We start from the raw sequence: 20,315 nt of genomic DNA on the forward strand, positions 1-20,315 counted from the left end.
ATTAAAAGGATCATACACCATGATGAGGTGAGGTTTATCCCAGGAATGCCGTGATTCTGCAATATATACATTTCAATCAATGTGATACACCATATTACAAACTGAAGAATAAAAACCATGTCATAATCTCAGTAGATGCAGAAAAAGCTTTTGACAAAATTCAACAACGATTTATGATAAAAACTCTCCAGAAAGTAGGCATAGAGGGAGCCTACCTCAACATAATAAAGGCCATATATGACAAACCCACAGTCAACATTGTTCTCAATGGTGAAAAACTGAAACCATTTCCTCTAAGATCAGGAACAAGACAAGGTTGCCCACTCTCAGCACTATTATTCAACATAGTTTTAGAAGTTTTAGCCACAGCAATTAGAGAGGAAAAATAAATAAAAGGAATCCAAGTCGGAAAGGAAGTAAAACTGTCACTGTTTGCAGATGACATGATACTCTACATAGAGAATCCTAAAGATGCTACCAGAAAAATACTAGAGCTAATCAATGAATTTGGTATGGTAGCAGGGTACAAAATTAATGCACAGAAATCTCTTGCATTCCTAAACACAACAACGAAATATCTGAAAGAGAAATTAAGGAAACATTCCCATTTACCATTGCAACAAAATGAATAAAATACCTAGAAATAAACCTACCTAAGGAGTCAAAAGACCTGTATGCAGAAAACTATAAGACACTGATGAAAGAAATTAAAGACGATACAAACAGATGGAGAGATATACCATTTTCTTGGATTGGAAGAATCAACATTGTGAAAATGACTATACTACCCATAGCAATCTACAGATTCAATGCAATCCCTATCAAACTACCACTGGCATTTTTCACAGAACTAGAACAAAATATTTCACAATTTGTATGGAAACACAAAAGACCCCGACTAGCCAAAACAATTTTGAGAAAGAAAAATGGAGCCGGAGGAATCAGTCTCCCTGACTTGAGACTATACTACAAAGCTACAGTAATCAAGACAATATGGTACTGGCACAGAAACAGAAATATAGATCAGTGGAACAGTATAGAAAGCCTAACAATAAACCCATGCACATATGGTCATCTTATCTTTGATAAAGGACGCAAGAATATACAATGGAGAAAAGACAGCCTCTTAAATAAGTGTTGCTGGGAAAACTGGACAGCTACATGTAAAAGAATGAAATTAGAACACTCCCTCACACCATACACAAAAATAAATTCAAAATGGATTAGAGACCAAAGACCTAAATTAAGGCCAGACACTATAAAATACTTAGAGGAAAACATAGGCAGAACAGTCTATAACACAAATCACAGCAAGATTGTTTTTGACCCACCTCCTAGAGTAATGGAATTAAAAACAAAAATAAATGGGATCTAATGAAACTTAAAAGCTTTAGCACAACAAAGGAAACCTTAAATAACACATGAAGACAACCCTCAGAATGGGAGAAAATATTCACAAATGAAGCATTTGACAAAGGATTAATCTTCAAAATATACAAGCAGCTCATGCAGCTCAATATCAAAAATACAAACCACCCAATCCAAAAATGGGCAGAATACCTAAATAGACATTTCTCCTTAGAAGATATACAGATGGCCAATAAACACATGAAAGGATGCTCAACATCACTAATCATTAGAGAAATGCACATCAAAACCACAATGAGGTATCACACTGGTCAGAGTGGCCATCATCAAAAAATCTACAAACAATAAATGCTGGAGAGGGTGTGTGGAAAACGGAACCCTCTTGCACTGTTGGTGGTAATGTATATTGATACAGCCACTATGGAGAACAGTATGCAGGTTCCTTAAAAAATATATGACCCAGCAATTCCACTACTGGGCATATACCCTGAGAAATCCATAATTCAAAAAGAGACAGTTTGATCCATTAAAATTAAATGCAAAATAGAGTCCAAGCTTGAGAATCCCCTGAGCAGACAAAACCATTTAAACCATGTAAGAAAACTAAATCTAGCTTATTTCATGAACTTAAGAAAAAGTTAATCAGGGTTATTTCTTGTAAATGCTTCCAGTAATCATGAAAGAAATGTGTCATCTTTCAAAAAATGATATAAGATAATCAGTTTTAACCAAGCATACACTATCTGGAAACCCCCATTGTAATAATCAATCATTGTGAAAGTTAAAATTTCCTAATTTTTACTTTAATGTAAAATGTAATGTCATTCCTCTGAGCTCCCCATCAGTTTTGGGTTTAAATGCCCCAGTTTGTGAACTGTTCTTCCATGCACAATAAACTCTTAATAAATACTATTTTATTGATCTAGTGGTTTTAATTTTGCTCTTTCTAGATTTTTGACTTTTTGTACTGGCATTTGTAACTCATTTATTTTTTTAGTTTTATGTATTTAAAATAATCACCCTTTTTTCTTTATGCGTCAGGAGTTAGAACAGAGCAAACGGGGGGGAGTTTGTTGCTATTTCACAACGTCTGGGGCCTTGGCTGGGAAGGCTTGAAGAAGTCATGCTCAAATCTCCTGGAGGCTTCCTCATTCATGTGTCTGGAATTTGGACTGAATGGTCCAAAGCCTACTACACGCAGCTGGGACTGTCAACCAGAGCCCTGGATAAAAGTGGCCTTTTCTTGTGTCTTTAGCCTCTCACTGCATTGCAGCTAGGTTCTGAGTGGAGTATCACATAAAGGAGTAATCTTAGAGCAAGTGTTCCAAGAGAGCCAGGGAGAAGCTTCACGACTTTTACTGACCAAGATGAAAAGTCACATGTCATCACATTCTCTTGGACATAGGCAATATGGCAAGTTTGGATTCAAGGGAATGAGATTAGGCTTTTTTTCTTAAGTGGAGGGTGACATGTTGTAGAAGAGCATGTGAATAAGAGATACTGACGTGGCCCTCACTGGAACTTCACACAACTTCACACAAGTTTTATTATTATTTTTTTAAATTTATACCATTTAGGACCACCTGAATTGATATGTATTTATTGTTTACATGCTTAATTTCTTTCTCTATACAATTAAAACATAAGCTTCATATAAGTAAGGAAGTGTCTGTTATACTAAGGAAAACAAATAATGCTCCTCATTGCTGGAGGTAACTAATTCAGGATCTTTGAGTACCGTACATATAACCAAAAAATCCTGAGTGCAGGAGCCTAATTCTCCACGTCTGTCATTCATTTCAGGCACACAGTGGAGAGGCTTAGTCTAATAAGAGGTTGATTAGTGTAACTATCGCAGGTGTACTTTAACATGTGCATATCAGCCATCTGCTGAGTACAGTAAGAGAGGAAATCCACACATACATAAAAGTTTAGCTTTAGTTTGAATTTTGTCTTCATTCTTTTGAAAGTACTTTATGATTTATATATACATATATGATATGTGTAATGATCTATATACTTATACATATATGAATGTTTATACATATATTTGTATGTGGATGTATCAGCTCTGTGATAGGCATTTTGCTACATGCTATCTATACAATAGTGAAAAGACAGACTTTGTTGCTGCCATCTTAGAGATTATATTCAAGTGAAGAATATACATATTAAATAGGTAATCTCAAATATAGTGTTGGAGAAGAGGGCTACCTGGTGTTTTAAGTGAATATAGCAATAAGAAATAATCTATATACTGCTAATTCCATTGTCTTATCTTTAAATTTCACACTGGTCTTAGTAGTAACAACTGACTATAAGCTTTGTGAAACTATTGAGTTTGTCTATCTTATTCTTACTTTTTCTTCAGTAATTAGCATTGTGCCTGGTACACAGACACCTCTCCATTAGTATTTGTTAAATTAAGGACAATATGACTACTCTCTACTTCTCAAAACTCCCTTATTCCTAGGCCTATTTTTAAATTGATAAATTCTATTTTTCGGGTAGTTTTAGGTTTATAGAATTATTGAGTGGAAAGTACAGAGTTCTCATATATCCCCAGACCCCCCTGTACAAACACACAGGAGTGCGCACACACAGAGTTTCTACTATTATTAACTTTTTGCATTAGTGTGGTGTATTTGTTGCAGTTGATGAGTCAATATGACACATTATTACTAAGTAAACCTGTAGTTTATATTGGAGCTTCCTCTTTGTGCAGTATGTTTTATGACTTTGATGAATGTATAATGACATGTATCCACCATTATAGTATTATACAGAATAGTTTCACTGCCCTGAAAATCCCCCACTCTTCACCTATAAATTCATATCTTCACTGCCTTCCATTCCTACCAAATCCTGGCAACAATTGATCTTTTTGTTATTACCATACTTTTGACTTTTCCCTATTGTCATGTAGTTGGAATTGTACTAATGTTGTTTTTTTCAGATTGGTGTCTTTCACTTAGCAAAATGCATTTAATGTTCCTCCATGTCTTCTCCTGGCTTGATATCTCATTTCATTTTATTGCTGTATAATATTCCACTGTGTGGATATACCATAGTTTATTTATCCACTCATCTATCAAAGGATATCTTGGTTGCTTCCAAGTTCCTTAGCTTATTTTTCAACTTACTTTTCTAGTTATTCATCTAGTACTTTTTTATTAGCTTTCTTCATGGTATCACTGTTTCTACCAGCAATTTACAGGTCTAGGAACAGTGCACTTGGCTAGGGACACTTACAATATTCTAAATGTCATCTCTTGATATTTAAAGCAATTCCATGGGATTCACATATCATCCAGTTGTCTGTGCATAATTTTTCTTCACAACTCTTGAACTTCTAAGGTTTCAAATAAACATTTTCAGCACTTTTCTGCATATATAAGCCTGGGGTTATTTTTCCAATTATATAAAACTTAAAATACACATCATGCTGATATTTTTCTGAGAATTGTCTAGAAGTCTTCAAATTTCATTAATGGGTAATGGTTTTCCTGTTCCTCAGTTTGTAAGACTCACCATGTCATTGATGTCTCTTGCTATCTCCCTACCTATTTTCAATATTCATGTCTCTGCTATTGGTAAGTTTCAGGAATCTAGCTCCACATACTGTACTAGCTATTGATAGTATTTATTTTATATGTTTATGAGTCAGTTTTTCCCACAAAATTCAAAATTTTTCAAAGTTAGGAAGTATAACTACATTAAAAGTTCTGGTACAGAGTAGACATGTAACAAATGCTTAATTATTTGATAAAAATATTTGCAAATTAATTCTTAAACTGTATTTTGCCCTAAAATAAATATAATGAATTTGCTAAACTGATTTGTTTTGATGAGGTGCAGTTCCATCCTCAGTGTTCAGTGGTGTCATTTGTGGATTCTCACTGAAACTTGTTCCCAAATGCCCTATTAACAATTAATCTAATTTTCAAGTTATCTAATTAAAAACTAATAATGCATTTTGTTGATTTTATTAAATAATGATATTTAAATTAACTTAATTGTAAACAACAGCTTAAGGGAGAAGAGAGATAGATTGATAGTTTATACTGATATAACACTGAATTCCAGGAAGGAAGGAAGGAAGGGAGGGAGGGAGGGAGGGAGGGAGGGAGGAAGAAAGAAAGGAAGGAAAGAAGGAAGGAAGGAAGGGAGAAAGGAAGGGGAGGGGAGAGGAGGAGAGGAGAGGAAGAAGGAAGAAAAAGAAAGAGAAAGTCAATATAAGAGCTATTAAATTTTATCAGACTTTTCCTTACCCTAACTTTTAAAAGCAGATGAAGGTTGAGAAAGTAGAAACAAGCTTGCCAGCATAATAAAATTTGGCAGATAATTCTATTTTCTGACAACTTTATTTCAGGATGATGGTGCCAAGAACAACTATCAGTTAGGCCCACCACCCTGTCAGACTAATCAGGAAGAATCTGTCATTTTCCCCGCCCTTAGTTAATTTCATATCCCCAAACAGGCCTGTAGCCTGACTTCAGTATTTTTAAGGCTGCCCTTTTAAGTTTAATATTCTAATAAGGATGAACATTGTCATTCAGACACTTTGCCATCCAATGTCATGCTAGGAAAACTGGTATGTTTCGCTAGGATAGTCATAATGGTCTCACTCAAAATGTGACTACCTTATTTTTAATTTCTTATAAATCTCACTCTGTGAGATCATTTTAAAGTAGCATTAGTTAAAACTGTTTCATATTTTAATATCATGGTAATTTAGTAAGTGTTATTTTACAAAGGCAAGTATTTACATGCTTATTAACAGAAAAAGTTAAAAGCCTACTCTGTTAAAGTCTTTAGCAGGAGACAAAATTTCTTTTACAAAGTCTTCTGCAATTGAAATTTGTATGTTCCAATGATGTTGAGGTATCCGAAAGGAATGTAGTATGAAAGCAAAGTAAGATGTTTGTGGAATAAACAGGCTGGGCTTTTTCCACGTTTCAAAAGCAAAAGTTATGTTTTATAATGATCTATCTTTATATTTTGAAATAGAGTAATCACAAAAATATAAAATGTAGAGTTTATGAAATAATAACATATCAGTATGCTAAATATAATGAAAAATATTATGTTATGTTATATTATATTATGTGACATCTATATCTTAGGTGGACTTTGTGGCCTCCCAGATATAGCACCACAAAGCAGTAACCAGTGTACTGAGTTAAGTATTAACTGTTTTTTTACATTTTGAAATAGCATACTACCATCTATCTCTACATCCATAAGCTATCAAATTGTGTATATTTGCCTATTAACATTTTTAAAACATATTTTATAAGAATGTATACTGAAACCTAAATACTAATATTCTAAATAATTTTATATAACCTTGTAAAATTAACCAGTGTTTTTAACTTAGATGTGTGATTGTTGAACAGAGATTCCCCCTAAACAAACTATGCAGGTATGTTAATTTATATATTGCTGTTCACATTTTTCTCCGTGCTTCCATGTAGCTTTGTTTCTCTGTAATAAAACTCATACTGTTTGACTTTTAGCTGCTTGAGTCCTTGTTGATTGATTCCTCAAAAATTGTCAGTTCCTTGAGCTGCAAAACCATGGTTTATGTAATATTTATATACATATAGTTAACAGTTATTAAGCTAATATTAATATGTGCCTGATGCTGTTTTTTATGCTTCATGCATTTTTTTACAGTATTAAAAAGAACAGTATTTATTTACATTCCATTTACTTTCAAAAGGATGAGGAAACTGGGGAAAATATATTGATACTTATAAAGGAAGTAGTCTCATTTTACTTAACCCATTTGTGTTTTTCATGAAACAACAAAAATTTGACTTAGAATCACAGGGGTAATGAGACCAAAAGAATTTATCCAGTTCAGTTTTCCATCTTTAGCCAAGACTGAAATTACACCACTGCAGGCAGATGAAAATCTACTTCACTTACAAGTAAACACCAACTAATACATACATCATAAAAGAACTAGCTTTCATAAAATCTGTCATAGCACCCAACAGACCTGCCATAAAAGACACAGCCATTGTAATAAAGGACATTAAGAATCTTTGTGCAACAGTGAAAAATAATTTATACAGCAGAAATTACAATTGGCTATTAGGTCAATAGCATCACAGTAACAGTATCCAGTGTCGTTCTTATTCAAACATATACACTATTTTTCAGTCTTGGTTATCACAAAGACATCAGTAACTAGGATGTACACACAAATATTTTATAAACACCATAGGAAACAACAAATTAAAAAAATGAAAATGCCCTTACATTTTGTAACAAATTAAAAACATTAACTTTACCACTATATATTTGTCTCATTATTTTTAATTGGTTTGTACACTTTAAAAACAGCATTGAGTTTTATAAAAATACTGATAATGTCTCAACATTTTTTTAAGTCAGGAAATCTTTATAATTCAGTAGTCTGTGGTTTACGTGCTTGTTTCTTCCACCACCATAGTCCTCTAACCACCTATTTACTCAAAAACAACAGCAACAACAGAGGTCTTTAACAGCTATCCAAGTATTACATCCGAAAACTTCTAGTTCTTTGAAATGGTTGGAAGGGGTTTTTTAGTGCCCACATCAGCAGCTGTGATTTTGCTCTAGGTTTTTCAGGAAACAGAAGTGCTTCACTTTCTGGTGTAGGAAATCGTTCTTGGTAGACTTCAGGATAGGACTTTTGAAACTGCTTCAATTTTTTCTTCTTTTCTTTACTGGAGAGTTTGGCATCTGTGATGACTTCCTCCAACAATGCTGCCAGAGGTTCCTGAGAGCCGTATACTCTTTGGTATTCAAATTCCTCTGGGCTAATTTGAGGCAAAATAATGGAGCAGACAAAGTGATATCCATATCAGCTCCTGGGTATTTTATCTGCTAGTGTTGCAGAGGCGGGGGTGGCTGTGGCTCACCGTGCAGACAAGGACACTGGCAGCAGAAGTTCTGGGACGTGCTCCTTGGTGTGAGCCCTCCCAGAGTCTGCCATTAGCCCCACCAAAGGGCCGGGGAAGGCTCCAGTGTTGGGTTGCCTCCGCTTCATGCATTTTTAAAGCATTTCATTCTGGAGGGAAAAAAAAACCAAAACAACCTCTGAGATACTTAATATTTTGTCCACATTTTTCAGGTAAGAAAACTGAGACAGAAAGATGTTATATAACTTGCCTGAGGTTAAACAGGATTCCAACCCGAGGACGCCGATCCAAACCCTATGTCACAAGCTCCAAAACTTTCTTGGTTCGCAACACTTTTAGTGCACTGCTCCTTTGCTAAAGAAATATCTAAGAATTCCAATTTTTTAGCTCTTAAGTCCAAAAACCTTAACAAGTATTTATGTCTTAACAGCTTAGCAGTCATTTGAAATAACAATACACATAAGTTGAAAGAAGAAAAGAATGTTTTCATTTCTGTCTTCAATAACCATCATTATTTACCAATGGGATGTGTGCATTTGTTTGGCACTATATAACTTGGAATCAGATCGGTCTCCACCACCCTGATTTTCAGTTTTACCCTGATTTTCATTCAGTATTTGCTTTTTATCATGGCAACTATAAAAACCTAGCTTCACAAGCATGACATCGAAAGTGTGTAGCATAATCAAATATTAAACTTCTGAACTCCCTCAAGCTAGTATTTTGTGCAGTGGCTGACAGATGTTCAGTATCTCTTTGTTTCCCTTGAAACTTTAAAATATCCTGCCGGGCCCCTGCGAGTTGCCTACAGTGCTGTGTCCTGCGTCAGCACACAGCTTGGGAACTGCTACCTTGTGCTCTTTAGTCTGTGATCATCCTGGGCAGAGGCCTAGGACCTAATTCAGTGCACATTTTATGAAATCATTCTCATGTGCATGTCAAAAATCTACCATTTCAATGATACAAAACTGCCATTAATTTTTTAAAAATTCTCTTTTATCTTAATCTTTCATATTAAAATTAAATTTATTTTTATCTTAAAGAAAATATGAATTTAAACTTTTTATTAAATTTAAGAACCCTGTGGTTTTCAACAATGGCTTGAACTTCATTGAGCCAGTTATTTACACACGGGGGTAATAAGAGCTTTAGTAGATTAAATGAGTCCATGCACTTAAATTGCTTAACCCTCAGTAAAACATATCATAAGAGCACACGTGATATCTTTCTTCCTTTTCATAACTTTTCTCATTTTCCTCCCCCCCCTTGCAGTTGGCCTGAGTGATTGTGTGTAATTCAGGGTAAAATTTTGTCTGGAGATAAAAATCTAGGACCATTTAATAGGTTGAGGTATATTCACAGTAAGAAATTTACATTATGTGCAAGGGTGCTGCCAGCTTTTTTCACACAGTAGCCTTCTTTACTGAGATGGGAAAGGAGAGAATGGGAAGAAGAGAGAAAAGCACAAAGAATGGGAACTGGGAGCTCTGCAAATTTACTTTCTTTCATTTGACAAGTATGCCTCAAAAGAGGTCATCGATTACTTATGAAAATACCTGTGCTTACACAGAGCACTTGTTACTAAGTGCTGCTTTTAAACACATTTTTAAGTTGTCCAAACTAAATTTTAGTTACATGGGATTTAGTACATGGGATTCAAATAAATGCTTTGGTGGATGTAAAATCCCACTAGGAAAAATACATTTCCTTTTAAGTAGAACAAGACCTTGAGGGAAACTGCATAACCAAAGTGGATATTATCAGAACTTACCTGCCGCCAAGTCTGCATGTTAACAAAAAGCCAATACTTGAACTTCAGTTGCCACCAGTTCAACCCTTTGCTGATCTAGTCAATTTATTTGGCTTTTGTTATGGTCAAGGGTGTAGCATGTAATCACATTGGGAATGGTCAGCATGCAAATATAAATCTAATCAATTATATAGACCCAGTTTTAGTGTATGACCTACACAGAGTACTCTTTTCTGTTCTACTTTTAAGTCTTCATTAGTTTCTTTACCCTATCAGTGGTAGAATAAGGATTCTTATCTCTTTATTGATACAATATGATTTTAAATGAGATAAAAGACATACTTAGACTTCTAATAAATTGTTCATTTCATATTTTCAGATAATGTATTTAAATTTCAGTTATCAAAATCAATATTAATTTTATTTAATTTACTGATTTATTTATTAAAATGCATTACATTTAGAAAATTTAACTTATAAGTTTTCCTTAATGGTACTATTGATTATTATTATTTGGTATAATAGAAGCTAGAAATTGCCTTCAAGTGCACAAGTGATGTTAAAAAGAAGATATAAAAGCCGGTTTAAAATAAACTACCATAAAATGTGTATGATACTATATGAAATACTAATTGCTGACCTGAGAGTATATCCATGTCTGTATAATGTATTGTAAAATAAACTGTTGAAATAAATTGTTGCCCTAGAAAGTGCTTTTGGATCTTACAAAATAGTCACATTATTCGGGTATTGCTTTAATCAAGAGATTAACAATTTGACTCCATTCAGAGCAAAATATCTTCTAAATAATCATAGTGGACTAAGAGTAATCATATCGCTTTTGATGGGAATTGAACATAACATTTTATTTGAGATTAAAATAATCCCAGAAATGATTGACTTCAGTGTTTTTTTTTCAATTTGATTTTCCTTTGAAGATTAATAGTTACTTTATAAAAACATAGGATAATTTTTCCCTTTTATGAGTTTGCATCTTATGGATTCTGATAATCTGTGCTAATATGCTCATGTGAATGGTGACTTCATATGTGGTATAGTTTTAACTAGAATTTGAAATTCAGAGAAAATATCAATGGAGAACTTCATTGTCATTTGAGTTACATAAAATTGTATTCAAATACACAGTGAATCATGCTGTTGAATTACAGTCTCTTTATATATGAGTCTACAATAATGGAATATATTATGCCAGGTTGTTCTGTGAAGTAATTAATAACTTAAATAAGAGGTTGTTACAGATATCTGTTTCTTCCTATCTAAATGTAAGATATTTGACATTTTACAAATATAACAAAAGCTATACCTTAAACATTGTAAAATATATGTAAATAAAGTGTAGATAATATGTATTAGTTACTTGAATTATAGCAACATCAATCTAATATGTCCTGAATTTAAAACATTAAAATAAAATAAATGTAGAATTTCTGGGATTTGAAGACAACTGTACCTAGGACTAATCTCCATGTTTCCTCTAACAGTAATGCTGAGGGAAAAGGAAACTACATAAAAATCATGGCTTCAGCATATCTTGAAGGCAGAGAGTGCCTGAACTTTAAAATAATATAAGTAGAGACAGGAAAAAAGAACAAATCACAGCATGGAATTTCTCCCAGTCCTGCACTAACCACACCCTATGACAGGGCAAGTGGCAAGCAAAGACTGACCTAGAAACACTGAATGAAAGAGAGAAGAGAACGAACAGTGGATCCTAAGAATGATCTCGGTTTGTCACCAGGAAGACTAAGTCCCCTGATGTTTCAGTCTGAAATGCAAATTGCATCTGGCAGTTAGATGCATGGACAAAATATGTCCCCAAGGAGGGACTAAGACATTCATATGATTTTAAATGACACTTGTTGAAACATGGGGGAAAAAAAAAAGTCAAAAAAGAAGGGAAAATGCTCTTTGGCTGTTAGATGCTGGAGGCGGAAGAAGCAAAAGAGAACATTTTAGGGCCTGCACATCCTAAGGGACCTGAAGTTTTAGAGGGCATGTTAACTCCGGTCCCATCATCAAAGCAGACAAAATAAAAACAAAAACAAAATATACTAAATAACTGAATTTGCTATACTCAGAGAATAAGGATGCCCAAATTAAGAAGCCTATAAACATCACAATAACACAAACATAAACAAGCAACAAAAAATTAACACCTCTTGCAAAACTCAGAAAACAAAATTCAACACTTTTATAAATTGAGTGGAATTTTCCCTAGAAGCACAAGCATAAAGCAGAAGAAAACTTGAAGACACCTCTCCAAGTGTGCTTAAGTATATTCAAGCAAATAATTTTTTAGACTTACAAAAAATTCAACTTAAGCGATTCAAAAACTAAGTGTATAAACAGACAAAAAAAAAAGAATAAAGGGAATTCATTAAACTGAAGCAAGAAGTGAAAGAATACATCATTTTTCTTAAAAGTAAAGAATATATAATGCAGGTACCTAAGAGAAAATAAACTAAAAAAAATATAAATAAAATACATTGAAGAAAGACAGGAAAACAACCAAGGGAGTGAAAACGAATTAGGGAAAGAAAATGGTTCAAGAGAAAGTAGGGGGAGGGGAAAACAGGCAAGAGGAATAACTTTGTTTTGGATTTTCTGAAGAAGAAAAATAAAACAATAGAATAGAATTAATATTTAAAATTATACTCTAAGAAGGCTTTCTGGGGAAAAATCTGAATTTATATATTAATATGTCCCACTGGGTACCTGGGAAAATTAACCAAAACAATCAACTTCAAGATATATCCTAATAAAGCTAGTACATTTTAAAGAAGAAAAAATCCTTAAGTCCCAGACAAAGTGATAAAACTTCTTATAATGAGAAAATGATTGTGCTGTCATCAGACTTTTCAAAAGCCACATATGAACAAAATACATACAAATGTAGCATTTTTTGAAATTCAGTGAAAAGAAGTTGAACCAAATAGCAGTCCTCCCAGTATCTGCAGGGGACTGGTTCCAAAATCTGAGGATACTCAATTCCCTTATATAGAATGATATAGTATTTGCATATAACATCCTCCAGAATACTTTAAATCATCTCTAGATGGCTTATAATACCTAATACAATGTAAATGCTATGTAATTGCCAGCATGTGACATATTCAAGTTTTGCTTTTGGGAACTTTCTGGAATTTTTGGGGGGGGAATATTTTTCATTCATGGTTGGTTGAATCCATGGACGTGGAACCCATGAATATGGAGGGCCACTGTATTTTATGACAAGTCCACCTATCCTTAAGAATCAAGGATATAGAAAAATTATTTTCTATATATAAAAATGTAGGGAATTCTACTTCTATGAGGAATCTAATATTTAGTTTTGCAACTTTTTTGTGCCTAAATTTATTTAAATTTATTAAGTTAAACATTGAAAAATAAGAAAATCACTTCAGAAGGATATAATAATAGTTCTATGAACCAATAAACATGTTTTGAATATAGAAATTTGTCCAGTGTTAATAATCATATATAAGGTTGTTTATCTTTATCATATAGTGGGAGTCAGATAAGGTGGAGTGAGAAGGTAGAAGAAAAGGTTATAAATGCCATGGAAATACATTGTCATTATTTTATTTGAAATTTTTGGAATATATCCAAATGCAAATAAAATGTATATTTCAAAGACTATTGTGAACAAACATTTTGGTGTTCTTTGACTTACTTTAATCAGGAAAGATAATCAAAATTTGATCACACCTATAAGAGAAAATAGGAATAAATGGGATAGAGATATTAAACTGAGATTTATCATTCGGTTACAGCTCTAGAGATATGCACCTGTTTAGCACCTAAATATTAATCTATAGCTATATTTTCATTACCAATTGATAGATATTTCATGGTTATTATTTGTGTACGTAGGCAGATTTTCCTTTTATCCAGTGATACCTGGAATGCATATAAACTCAAAGTTTGATATTTAAGTAAATATGCAGAACATACTTTGCATTGTATTCTTAAATAAGTCTATAACCAACAGAATTACCAAAAATTATCCAGTTTTCAAACTAAAACATTTTGTGAGCATCTCCTAGTATTACAGTTTTTAAGCCAGCCCTAGCAGCTGAATTTCTGAAATTGGCACTTCTCCAAGTAGCACGCTTCGTGCAAATGAACCCAGATGAAAAGAATTGAAAATAGCTAGTATGTCTGGTTAACATTTTTGTAACTGCATAAGCAAACAGAACATGAGATATTTATCTTTCAAAACATAACTGGAAACTACTGTATCTTTACACAACAATATTAAGATGAGTATTTGGGGGTTACTCTTTAACAACAGAATTTTATTCATGATATTCAAATGATAAATTCATTATTAATCTATCATTAATATAAGAATATGTCAGCAATTTAGTTCTTACAACAAACACTTTAAAATCTGTGTTAATACTTAGATAACAGGAATAAAGGAAACAATATCAAGTGCTTGTTTAACATCCCATCCTTTTGCAAGTTTATTCAGAAATAGTGCTTAGCTAATTATACATTATAACTGAAACAGCCAATGAATGGAATGTGTAATCAGAAAGCAAATGCAAGTTACTGAAAAATCAATATCAAATTTACAAAATAAACTAGTTTCTGAATATGAAATAATTATTATCATCCTTTACATACTAAAATAGTGATGCCAAGTATGAATATATTCAATATGAAAATATTTTATGATTTCATCATGTTACAAACAAAGCTTGCATAAACATGTGGGGAGAATATTACTTGAGGTTTATCCAGGAATGGCAGACATACAATCTCCCTCTTAATGGAAACCTGTGAATACAGCATTGCATTCACCTCATAGCAATATCTGCTTGTAAATGGAATAGTAACAAATTTAAAACTGAATTTCAACCATTCTTATTTAGGAATTGTGATGAAAAAAATTGTATGCTTCAATATTAGTGATTTGTTCCCTTTCTCAGCTTTACTGCAGACAATCTCTGTGCACTGTGCTCAGCTGCTTCATGACAGGACTCTCTTTATTGCAGGCAATGTGCAAAAGGCCCTCTTCTGATTTATGCCAGATTCATCAGAATAACAAAGCTAAGGCATATATTTGTAAGTCTATAGCTGAACAGAGATCACCCAAACATTTTGCATACTATATTCCCTTTAGATATTTATAACACAATAACATTAACCTTTGATATAACAGGCTTATTTTCCTGAAACAAGAGTATAGTTCAATTTAATAGTAGTAAAGTTAAACATTTAGGTACCAAAGTGAAAGAAAACATCTTACCATAAGACACACATAGCTTCTAATTATTCTATATTCATCCTTTGTAAATTGTGTCTCCAAAGAGTTTGAGAACATAGAAAGTTTGTTCCTAAGACATGGACTAATGCATCTTTTTTTTTTTTTTATTCTGTCAGCATTGGTGTTATTTATCATTGGACATTTTTCTTAGTTACGATTGTAAAATGTGTACTATGGAAAATGCATGAATTTTCATGCCATGTAGAAATGTATTACCTCTTATTACCTATTTTTCCACAGGCTTGTATGCATATTCTGAGGGCACAAAAAGATTCTTAATATAGAGTTCAATTATGACATGAATAACTTTGTAGATTTCACTCAGTGTTTTGTTACTTCAAAACAGTTATTGGTTATTGCTAAATCAACTCAACTGATGAATTGACTAAAAATGCTGGCAAGTTCTCAAACAGTGATTGGGTATGTTAGGTGTGCTTTAGAATATTTCTAATTGTTTCCAGACTTTGAATTTGAAAAGTAACAGATATAGAGTGTCCTATTTTAATTCTGTCAATGATCAGTATTAAACGAACAACTACCAAAAAATCACTATGGTTTTATTAAGCAAAAAATATTTTATCAACAAAAATATAGGAAAAAAAGAATTATAAAGGATAATCATTTCAGTCAAATCACTTTCATATTTATGAAACATCTAAAATAATGTCTTTATTTTCTCATCTTTGATCAGTGATGAAAATTATTTTTAATAAATAAGAATTATCTCTTCACTTTTTTAACCACTCCTCTAGACTGAAGTAAAGTGTCTATACTTCCCAATTAACATTTATTCAGTACCCCAAGTTAAAGATTTCAACACTGAAACAGATTTTAGTAATATAGGACACCTAGCATGAAAATATGCTCAGTGATGAATGTGTTGGCATTTTGACAACATAGCACTTTAAACTTGTGCCTGGTGAAATTATTTTACCCAGCATTTAGACTGTTTTCTTCAGCATCGTCCTGGAGTACACATTGTCTTGCATAATTACATATTTTCACTATCTCTCTTCTTCTCATAGAATGTAAGCTCTAGTTGAGCAGTGACTGTCTTTTTTGTTGTTGTTTGATTCTACATCCTCAGGGTTGAGAAAAGTACTGGAATGTTGTTCGTATTCATAAATATAGAAATACAATTTTTAAGTGAGCGAGTACTTAAATATTAGTCATGTCTCACATCATATATCATTTGTTCATTAATTTAAACTTTTAATCATTATATATGTATTATTAAAAGTAAAGGAGGAACAATTATGAACCTAAAACTGCTCTAAAAGCAAAAAAGTCTTAAGACAAAGTGATGAAAAAAGAAAAACATTTCTGATATAATGTCTTCACATCATAGTTGATACATTTTTCATATTTCTTTATGTGCCAGGTATAGTAGAGTACCCATGTGTATAGAACAAGTAGTCAAACAGATTTAACATAGTCCAAAATTCAGTGAATGCGCAATCTTTAAACATTAGAAGCAACTCCAAGTAGCTGTCGCTAGAGATGAAATGCATTTATAGTACCCAGGAACTGTCCTGGAATCAATGTTTTTTATCCAACAGAAGGTACATTTCACATAAAATTGAGTGATGAATAAAATAAAACCAACATATATTTTATATCAGAGGGTTAAAGAGAGGTCACAGAATACAGAGACAGAAGGCAAAAAGAAAAACAGAAAACTTTGGTATCTGTATTGCAGTGAGCATTTTTAGAGTGTAATTGAAGGAAATAGTTTCCTTTACAGTGCAGTTAGTTATGACCATGCACTTCAAGTGAGTTGTCAGCCAATAAAAATGAGAGAAGAGTGACATCGTGGAAATAGTGTTAAGATATCTGATAAGAAAATAGTCCCTGGTCAGTGACCAACGTAGATCAAGCACAAAGTGAGATTCATATGCTAAGAGTAAGAGGAATTCAGTAATGAAAGAAAAATATTATGAAACGGAATTTTTTATTTGTAACTTTCAGAGTTCCCTGGGCAAAATTTGAAGCTAATCCCTCACCTTCAGAGCGCGAACAGAACCCAATGAAAGAGGCAGACCACCCCAGGTTGATAGGTGGCAGTTTTAATACTCCAGGAAACTTATTTATGTACAAGACTTGTTGACAGTAGCCTCAAGACAAGTAAATTTCCAATTCGTCCACCAGAACCTTAAAGTTTTCACAGAGGCCTTAATGGGCCTTTAGTCACATATACCACCCAGAAGGTGGCAACAACATGTTACTCTCTCAAGGCTGTGTCCTTGAAAACTGCTCCCACTGTGGAAATGGTAGACAGAATTTACATTTCAAGACAGGAGACTGGTGAAGACCCTCCTATTGCCTGAGTCCAGCTTAAGGGTCAGCCAATGGTCACATCTCTCAGTGACGTCCTCCAACAGGAACAGAAAGAAATGATTTTTTTTTTCCCTAAAGATGTAAAAACTTGTCTTCAGTTATGAGAGGAAAAGAAAATCAATGTCAAAACTCTACTGCTGTGCTTCCCTGGTGGAGCAGTGGTTGAGAGTCCGCCTGCCGATGCAGGGGACACGGGTTCGTGCCCCGGTCCGGGAAGATCCCGCATGCCGCGGAGCGGCTGGGCCCGTGAGCCATGGCTGCTGAGCCTGCGCGTCCGGAGCCTGTCCGCAACGGGAGAGGCCACGACAGTGAGAGACCCGCGTACCGCAAAAAAAAAAAAAAAACTTCTGCTGAGTATAAGTAGATAATTTATTAAATTATGTTAGAACGATAAATAAAATAAATAGTATTAGTTCTACATCATGTCCTCAAGTTTTATTTTCAAATAAGTCGGTTATCAATTTCTTGGTACCATGTTTTAAGAAGTAAGACATTTTGGAAATTTGTGTATAGAGTGGTATCTAACTGGTTTTGTCCTTGCCATCAAGGCTACTCTGCCCTTCATCTGCAGTGTTGTCAGCACACCCCTACTGCAGCCTGTGTTCTCCTCCCTTTCTGTTTCTGTGTGGATTTACTAATACATAATCCAAACAAGAAAATTAATAGAGACATTTTACAGAATATCATTTCTTATTTCTTTCCCAAAATTTTCTAAATCAGCTTCAAAAGTAACTGCTAAAGATGGTAGAAGATTACTAAAATGAAGTTGATTATAATCGTCAAGCCAAAATAATTGTTTCTATCATGGATACTTAAATGTATGACAGAACAAAATGCAACCTATTTTTGCCCAGAGGTTTCAGAATCAGATTAGTCCAAGAAAGGTGACTTTGTTTATTTCAATTATCTTAACAATTCAATTCTGGGTTTATTGTAATTTAACTCTACTATGGTTTGATTCATTCTTTTAAACCTAAGTAATTGGATTCAGTTTTCTGAATTAGCTAATATTCTCTCAGAATCATAATATTATGAAACTGGCAGATATAAAGAACACAATTTAAAATATGCCTTAAACAATGCCAGGACACTTTAACCTGCATATATATAATATGTTTATAAATATACAAAATAAAAGGCACTCTGAAAGAAGGACATAGACAGGGCAGTTACCTATGTTTAAGCACTTTAAATTCCAGTAAACAGAAATTGAAACATCACTAAGTGTCTTCCAATTTGTGTTAAAAGGTAGAAAGTGCAAGAATTACTCATCCCATTCTAACAGAGTAGAAGCAATACAATTTTTAAAATCCTATTTTATGTATATGTATATATATGGATGGATGTGTGTATGTATTATTTCCCTGTTTATTTTTACCATCAGAATGCTGAGGACTCATCAAAGAAACCTGCCTAAATAAATGTCAAGATGGAATATGCAGATTCTAGGAGAGAAGAGATATATGGGAGCTTCCATCCCTGTGGCCACTGGATAAGTGAGGAGCAAACATACCACAGAGAAGCATAAGGAGTAAGTCAAACTTTAATGCCCTTTTAATAGCTGCACGTGGCCTGCTATGAGGAGTGGGATTCTGAAACAGCACATCCACATCCAAATGCCGGTTCTTTCCCAGGGCCTTTGGCAGTTGTATGGTTTCAAGTTGTATGCCCCTCAAGACAACAGCAAGGCAGGAGGGCTTGGAGAAACCCACGCCCAGGTGACCACGCCTTTAGCTCTGTGTGCAAGGTTACAGATTGTCCAAGGGTAAGGCAGGGCAGGGCAGAAAGCTAAGAAAGTTCCCCTGCAGACATGCACCAAAAGCTCCATGGCCCACAAGGGACTGGGGCAGGCCAGGAGGACAGAAGGGAAACAGTGGATGCTCAAGGGCTTCCCTCCAGGCAGGGGGTGGAGGCGGAAGTACTGTTGTTTCAGCTGCTCTTTTCCCTAGCCCATCTGTGTGGATTGTAACACCTAGGTTCTCTAAGCAAGCAAAAAACGAACTCAGAACACCCATCCACATTCATCCTCTTTCTCTCATCCTAAAAAAAGAATGTCATTGTAACTCAGAATCCTCCCTTCCGTTTATTATGGTTGACAGCAGTGGTTCTGTGAGTGAACACCCTTGGAACATATTGTAATTATTGCTAGACAGTTTTTGTTGTCGCTAATGAAGTCAAAGCGTCATTTAATAAACATAATATGCCTTAGAGGATGATATCCAGCCCTAGTATAGCAGCAAGGTTGGGGATTTTAATAGGCTTTATACAGGCTTCTACAAACCATCCCAAATTTCCTTTAACACAAGTAGTGGAACATAGCTAATTTTATATGCAATACTTAGATGAGTTAATTGGAAATGGGTCTTGATTATTAAGGTTTCACCTATTTTATCTTGTTTAATGAGACCAAAATTGACAACACTAAAACAGATAATTCACCGTCTACTTAATTTGCTCATTGCACAGAATTTTTAAAAAGTCTGCTAGGATTTTGATTAGGATTGCATTAAATTTACAGATTAATGTAGAGAGTATTGACACTTTACATGTACTGATTCTTTTATTTCATGACCATGGTGTGTATATATTTTCATTAATATAGGTATTCTTTAAATTCACTTAACAATTTTTATAGGAAAGGGTGTATATT

This window comes from Orcinus orca, chromosome 3 (genome assembly GCF_937001465.1).
Source record: "Orcinus orca chromosome 3, mOrcOrc1.1, whole genome shotgun sequence".
Taxonomy (NCBI): Eukaryota; Metazoa; Chordata; class Mammalia; order Artiodactyla; family Delphinidae; genus Orcinus; species Orcinus orca.